This window comes from Cetorhinus maximus, unplaced genomic scaffold, assembly GCF_964194155.1.
Source record: "Cetorhinus maximus unplaced genomic scaffold, sCetMax3.hap1.1 HAP1_SCAFFOLD_2673, whole genome shotgun sequence".
Classification (NCBI taxonomy): domain Eukaryota; kingdom Metazoa; phylum Chordata; class Chondrichthyes; order Lamniformes; family Cetorhinidae; genus Cetorhinus; species Cetorhinus maximus.
Genome location: NW_027598606.1, coordinates 22,501 through 30,000, shown reverse-complemented (window position 1 = coordinate 30,000; position 7,500 = coordinate 22,501).

Genomic DNA, 7,500 nt, shown 5'->3' with positions numbered 1-7,500 from the left:
CCAGAGACTAAGTCCAATTGGTTAACCATTTCTCAGGAAAACACTTTGCCTCTCTGCCAGAGACTAAGTCCAATTGGTTAACCATTTCTCGTGAAAACACTTTGTCTCTCCGCCAGAGACTAAGTCCAATTGGTTAATCATTTCTCAAGGCCACAATTTGCCTGCCGTTCAGAGACCAAGTCCAATTGGTTAACCATTTCTCTTGAAATCACTTTGCCTCTCTGCCAGAGACTAAGTCCAATTGGTTAACCATTTCTCTTGAAAACACTTTGCCTCTCTGCCAGAGACGAAGTCCATTTGGTTAACCATTTCTCTTGAAAACACTTTGTCTCTCCGCCAGAGACTAAGTCCAATTGGTTAACCATTTCTCGTGAAAACACTTTGTCTCTCCGCCAGAGACTAAGTCCAATTGGTTAACCATTTCTCTGGAAAACACTTTGCCTCTCTGCCAGAGACGAAGTCCATTTGGTTAACCATTTCTCTTGAAAACACTTTGTCTCTCCGCCAGAGACTAAGTCCAATTGGTTAACCATTTCTCGTGAAAACACTTTGTCTCTCCGCCAGAGACTAAGTCCAATTGGTTAACCATTTCTCTGGAAAACACTTTGCCTCTCTGCCAGAGACTAAGTCCAATTGGTTAACCATTTCTCAGGAAAACACTTTGCCTCTCTGCCAGAGACTAAGTCCAATTGGTTAACCATTTCTCGTGAGAACACTTTGCCTCTCTGCCAGAGACTAAGTCCAATTGGTTCACCATTTCTCTTGAAAACACTTTGTCTCTCCGCCAGAGACTAAGTCCAATTGGTTAACCATTTCTCTGGAAAACACTTTGCCTCTCTGCCAGAGACTAAGTCCAATTGGTTAACCATTTCTCAGGAAAACACTTTGCCTCTCTGCCAGAGACTAAGTCCAATTGGTTAACCATTTCTCGTGAAAACACTTTGTCTCTCCGCCAGAGACTAAGTCCAATTGGTTAATCATTTCTCAAGGCCACAATTTGCCTGCCGTTCAGAGACCAAGTCCAATTGGTTAACCATTTCTCTTGAAAACACTTTGCCTCTCTGCCAGAGACTAAGTCCATTTGGTTAACCATTTCTCTTGAAAACACTTTGTCTCTCCGCCAGAGACTAAGTCCAATTGGTTAACCATTTCTCGTGAAAACACTTTGTCTCTCCGCCAGAGACTAAGTCCAATTGGTTAACCATTTCTCTGGAAAACACTTTGCCTCTCTGCCAGAGACTAAGTCCAATTGGTTAACCATTTCTCAGGAAAACACTTTGCCTCTCTGCCAGAGACTAAGTCCAATTGGTTAACCATTTCTCGTGAGAACACTTTGCCTCTCTGCCAGAGACTAAGTCCAATTGGTTCACCATTTCTCTTGAAAACACTTTGTCTCTCCGCCAGAGACTAAGTCCAATTGGTTAACCATTTCTCTGGAAAACACTTTGCCTCTCTGCCAGAGACTAAGTCCAATTGGTTAACCATTTCTCTTGAAAACACTTTGCCTCTCTGCCAGAGACTAAGTCCAATTGGTTAACCATTTCTCGTGAAAACACTTTGCCTCTCTGCCAGAGACTAAGTCCAATTGGTTAACCATTTCTCAGTGGCACACCGAGGGCAATCTGTAACGTCTCGCGGGCCCGGGGGCCCCTTTGCACGGCCTGCCAATGCAATCCGAGGCGCACTGTCCTTCGTTTGGTTAACCATTTCTCAGGGGCACACCGAGGGCACCCTGCACTGTCTCGCGGGCCCGGAGGCCACTTTGCACGGCCTGCCAATGCAATCCGAGGTGCTTCGCCCTTGGCCGCCTTCCCGGCCGGCTTCGGGACGTTTCGGGGGCTCTCACCGGGGCAAATCCGGTCCCCCGGGCGATTAGGAGGCCTCCCCGGGCAGGCCCGGGCTTCAGGCCGCCGCTTTTCCATCCCGGCCGAAAGAGGCGAAAAATGCCGAAAATGGCCAAAAATGGCCGCCGGCAGGGCCTGTCGGTCGGTTTGGCGGCAGCCTGGGTCGGTCCCTGCAGACCTGGAGGCTCGAGAAGGTTTTTGGCGATGTCGACCGATTCTCGATTTGCCACCTCCTACTATTCTGCAGGTACCCCGCCAACCTCCCCTGCCAACAATTCCAACCGTAAGGTCGGGCGGTAGTCCTACCGTCCAGGAGGCCCCAAAGCCCGCAAAACGCCATTTTGCCCTTTCCTCATCGGGACTTCCGAGGGGAACTCATTAACCAGCTCCAGGAGTGGCATGCCAGAAAATGCAACTTGACCCGTCGCCGGGCAGATTCGCTACTCTCTGCGGGAATACCCCCACCGGGTGCCGGGTAAAGGCCTCGGATCTGACCTCATGGACTTCCGTCTGTGCACGGATTTTGCTCTCGCGGGCCCAAGAGCCACTTTGCCCGGCCTGCCAATGCAACCCGAGGTCCATTGTCCTCATTGGTTAACCATTTCTCGTGAAAACACTTTGCCTCTCTGCCAGAGACGAAGTCCAATTGGTTAACCATTTCTCGTGAAAACACTTTGTCTCTCCGCCAGAGACTAAGTCCAATTGGTTAACCATTTCTCAGGGGCTCACCGAGGGCAATCTGTAACGTCTCGCGGGCCCGGGGGCCCCTTTGCATGGCCTGCCAATGCAATCCGAGGCGCACTGTCCTTCGTTTGGTTAACCATTTCTCAGGGGCACACCGAGGGCACCCTGCATTGTCTCGCGGGCCCGGAGGCCACTTTGCACGGCCTGCCAATGCAATCCGAGGTGCTTCGTCCTTGGCCGCCTTCCCGGCCGGCTTCGGGACGTTTCCGGGGCTCTCACCGGGGCAAATCCGGTCCCCCGGGCGATTAGGAGGCCTCCCCGGGCAGGCCCGGGCTTCAGGCCGCCGCTTTTCCATCCCGGCCGAAAGAGGCGAAAAATGCCGAAAATGGCCAAAAATGGCCGCCGGCAGGGCCTGTCGGTCGGTTTGGCGGCAGCCTGGGTCGGTCCCTGCAGACCTGGAGGCTCGAGAAGGTTTTTGGCGATGTCGACCGATTCTCGATTTGCCACCTCCTACTATTCTGCAGGTACCCCGCCAACCTCCCCTGCCGACAATTCCAACCGTAAGGTCGGGCGGTAGTCCTACCGACGAAGAGGCCCCAAAGCCCGCAAAACGCCATTTTGCCCTTTCCTCATCGGGACTTCCGAGGGGAACTCATGAACCAGCTCCAGGAGTGGCATGCCAGAAATTGCAACTTGACCCGTCGCCGGGCGCACTCGCTGCTCTTTGCGGGAATACCCCCACCGGGCGCCGGGTAAGAGCCTCGGATCTGACCTCATGGGCTTCCGTCCTCGCACGGATTTTGCTCTCCCGGGCCCAGGGGCCACTTTCCCCGGCCTTGCGAAGGCAATCGGAGGTGCTTCGCCCTCGAAACCGCCTTCCCGGCCGGCTTCGGGACGTTTCCGGGGCAAATCCGGTCCCGCGGGCGAAGGGGAGCCTTCCCCGGGCACGCCCGGGCTTCAGGCCGCCGCTTTCCGTGACCTACCGAAAGACGCGAAAAATGCCGAAAATGGCCAAAAATGGCCGCCCGGCACGGCCTCGCGGTCGGTTTGGGGGCAGCCTGGGTCGGTCCCTGCAGACCTGGAGGCTCGAGAAGGCACTTGGCGATGTCGACCGATTCTCGATTTGCCACCTCCTACTATTCTGCAGGTACCCCGCCAACCTCCCCAGCCAACAAATCGCAAATGCCGATCGGCGGGTGACCGTCCGGTAGTCATGCCGACGAAGAGGCACCTAGGCCCCGCAAACGCTTCCAAATCCGACCCCATCCCGGACCGGTTCTTTTTTAAAAAAGGCTCCCAGGATTCCGGATTTTTTCCTGCCGCACTCGGGACCACCCGACGGACACGAAACCGGGAACCTTTCCCCGGTCCGACCCTCCTCGGCCCGGCCAGCCGACGCCGAAGCGGCCGACTGGTTAATGATTTCACCCTGCTCCGACGTGACGCGTTTTCCAACCGCGCATGCGCGGCTCTGCCACCCGAACCGCCCCCTCACGTGGGGGCTCTGGGTCCGCCCCCCGGCAGCCATTTCCTCCTGCCGGTCCGTTATTTTACGCCGTTTTTCGCCCTCCAGCCCTGCCGGAATGCTGCCTGCTCGCTGGTTAACCATTTCGCTCCCTGCACTTCGGCTTCTGCCCTGCTGGGGAAGCCCGCTGCTGCCTCTAACCGTACTCACGGGCGGGCGGCTCTCCTGCGCGGCCTCCGGCCACGCCCCCTCACCTGGTTTGCTGGGAACCCGCCCCCGGCAGCCTGTTACTCGTGCCGGTTCGGTCTTATCGGCCCTTTTTGCACCTTCCCTGCCTGCTGGCATGCTTCGGCTCACCGGTCAACCGGTTCCCCGTTCTCCACTTAGACTTTTGAGCTGCGGGGCTGGTCTGCCGCGAACTGCACCCGTATTACGGGGCGGGCGGCTCTACTGCCCGTACGGCTGCCCTGCCTGTTAACTGGTTAACCGTTTCCCCGTCCACTACTTCGTCCCTGGACCTGCCGGTGTGTTCTGCAGCTAACTGCACCCGTATTACGGGGCGGGACGCTCCGCTTACCGGCCGGCTGCCATGCCTGCTTAACTGGTCAACCATTTACTCACATATACTTAGCCCCTGGAGCTGCTGGGCTGGTCGGCGACCTAACTGCACCCTTGTTGCCGGGAGGTCGGCACTAATTGCCGGCCGGCCGGCTGCCCTGCCTGCTAACTGGTAAACCCTTTACCCACATGTACTTAGCCCCTGGATACTGATGGGCTGTTCTGCACCTAACTGCACCCTGATTAGCGGGCGGGCGGCTTTAATTGCCGGCCGGCTGCTCTGCCTGCTAACTGGTTAACCATTGACCCACATGTACTTAGCCCCTGGAAACTGATGGGCTGTTCTGCACCTAACTGCACCCTTATTAGCGGGCGGACAGGCGGCCGGCTCTAATTACCGGCCGGCCGGCTGCCCTGCCTGCTAACTGGTTCACCATTTACCCACATGTCCTTAGCCCCTGGAAGCTGATGGGCTGTTCTGCACCTAACTGCACCCTTATTAGCGGGCGGGCGGCTGTAATTACCGGCCGGCTGCCCTGCCTGCTAACTGGTTAACCATTTACCCACATGTACTTAGCCCCTGGAAACTGATGGGCTGTCCTGCACCTAACTGCACCCTTATTAGCGGGCGGACAGGCGGCCGGCTCTAATTACCGGCCGGCCGGCTGCCCTGCCTTGCTAGCTGGTTAACCATTTACCCACATGTACTTAGCCCCTGGAAACTGATGGGCTGTTCTGCACCTAACTGCACCCTTATTAGTGGGCGGACAGGCGGCCGGCTCTAATTACCGGCCGGCCGGCTGCCCTGCCTGCTAACTGGTTAACCATTTACCCACATGTACTTAGCCCCTGGAAACTGATGGGCTGTCCTGCACCTAACTGCACCCTGATTAGCGGGCGGGCGGCTCTAATTGCCGGCCGGCTGCTCTGCCTGCTAACTGGTTCACCATTGACCCACATGTACTTAGCCCCTGGAAACTGATGGGCTGTCCTGCACCTAACTGCACCCTTATTAGCGGGCGGACAGGCGGCCGGCTGTAATTCCCGGCCGGCTGCGCTGCCTGCTAACTGGTTAACCATTTACCCACATGTACTTAGCCCCTGGAAACTGATGGGCTGTTCTGCAACTCACTGCACCCTTACTGGCGGGCGGACAGGCGGCCGGCTCTAATTACCGGCCGGCCAGCTGCCCTGCCTTGCTAACTGGTTAACCATTTACCCACATGTACTTAGCCCCTGGAAACTGATGGGCTGTTCTGCACCTAACTGCACCCTTATTAGCGGGCGGGCGGCTGTAATTACCGGCCGGCTGCCCTGCCTGCTAACTGGTTAACCTTTTACCCACATGTACTTAGCCCCTGGAAACTGATGGGCTGTTCTGCACCTAACTGCACCCTTACTAGCGGGCGGACAGGCGGCCGGCTCTAATTACCGGCCGGCCGGCTGCCCTGCCTTGCTAACTGGTTAACCATTTACCCACATGTACTTAGCCCCTGGAAACTGATGGGCTGTCCTGCACCTAACTGCACCCTTACTAGCGGGCGGGCGGCTGTAATTAGCGGCCGGCTGCCCTGCCTGCTAACTGGTTCATCATTTACCCACATGTACTTAGCCCCTGGAGCTGCTGGGCTGGTCGGCACCTAACTGCAGCCCTATGGCCGGGAGGTCGGCTCTAATTACCGGCCGGCTGCCCTGCCTGCTAACTGGTTAATCATTTACCCACATGTACTTAGCCCCTGGAGCTGCTGGGCTGGTCGGCACCTAACTGCACCCGTAATGGCCGGGAGGTCGGCTCTAATTACCGGCCGGCTGCCCTGCCTGCTAACTGGTTAACCATTTACCCACATGTACTTAGCCCCTGGAGCTGATGGGCTGTTCTGCACCGAACTGCACCCTGATTAGCGGGCGGGCGGCTCTAATTGCCGGCCGGCTGCCCTGCCTGCTAACTGGTTAACCATTTACCCGCATGTACTTAGCCCCTGGAGCTGCTGGGCTGGCCGGCACCTAACTGCACCCTTATCACCGGGCGGGCGGCTCTAATTACCGGCCGGCCGGCTGCCCTGCCTGCTAACTGGTTCACCATTTACCCACATGTACATAGCCCCTGGAGCTGCTGGGCTGGCCGGCACCTAACTGCACCCTTATCACCGGGCGGGCGGCTCTAATTACCGGCCGGCCGGCTGCCCTGCCTGCTAACTGGTTAACCATTTACCCACATGTACTTAGCCCCTGGAAAATGATGGGCTGTTCTGCACCTATCTGCACCCTGATTAGCGGGCGGGCGGCTCTAATTGCCGGCCGGCTGCTCTGCCTGCTGACTGGTTAACCATTTACCCACATGTCCTTAGCCCCTGGAAGCTGATGGGCTGTTCTGCACCTAACTGCACCCTGATTAGCGGGCGGGCGGCTGTAATTGCCGGCCGGCTGCATTGCCTGCTAACTGGTTAACCATTGACCCACATGTACTTAGCCCCTGGAAACAGAGGGGCTGTTCTGCACCTAACTGCACCCTTATTAGCGGGCGGACAGGCGGACGGCTCTAATTACCGGCCGGCCGGCTGCCCTGCCTGCTAACTGGTTAACCATTTACCCACATGTACTTAGCCCCTTGAAACTGATGGGCTGTTCTGCACCATACTGCACCCTTATTAGCGGGCGGACAGGCGGCCGGCTCTAATTACCGGCCGGCCGGCTGCCCTGCCTGCTAACTGGTTCACCATTTACCCACATGTCCTTAGCCCCTGGAAGCTGATGGGCTGTTCTGCACCAAACTGCACCCTTATTAGCGGGCGGGCGGGCGGCTCTAATTACCGGCCGGCTGCTCTGCCTGCTAACTGGTTAACCATTGACCCACATGTACTTAGCCCCTGGAGCTGATGGGCTGTTCTGCACCTAACTGCACCTTGATTAGCGGGCGGGCGGCTCTAATTGCCGGCCGGCTGCTCTGCC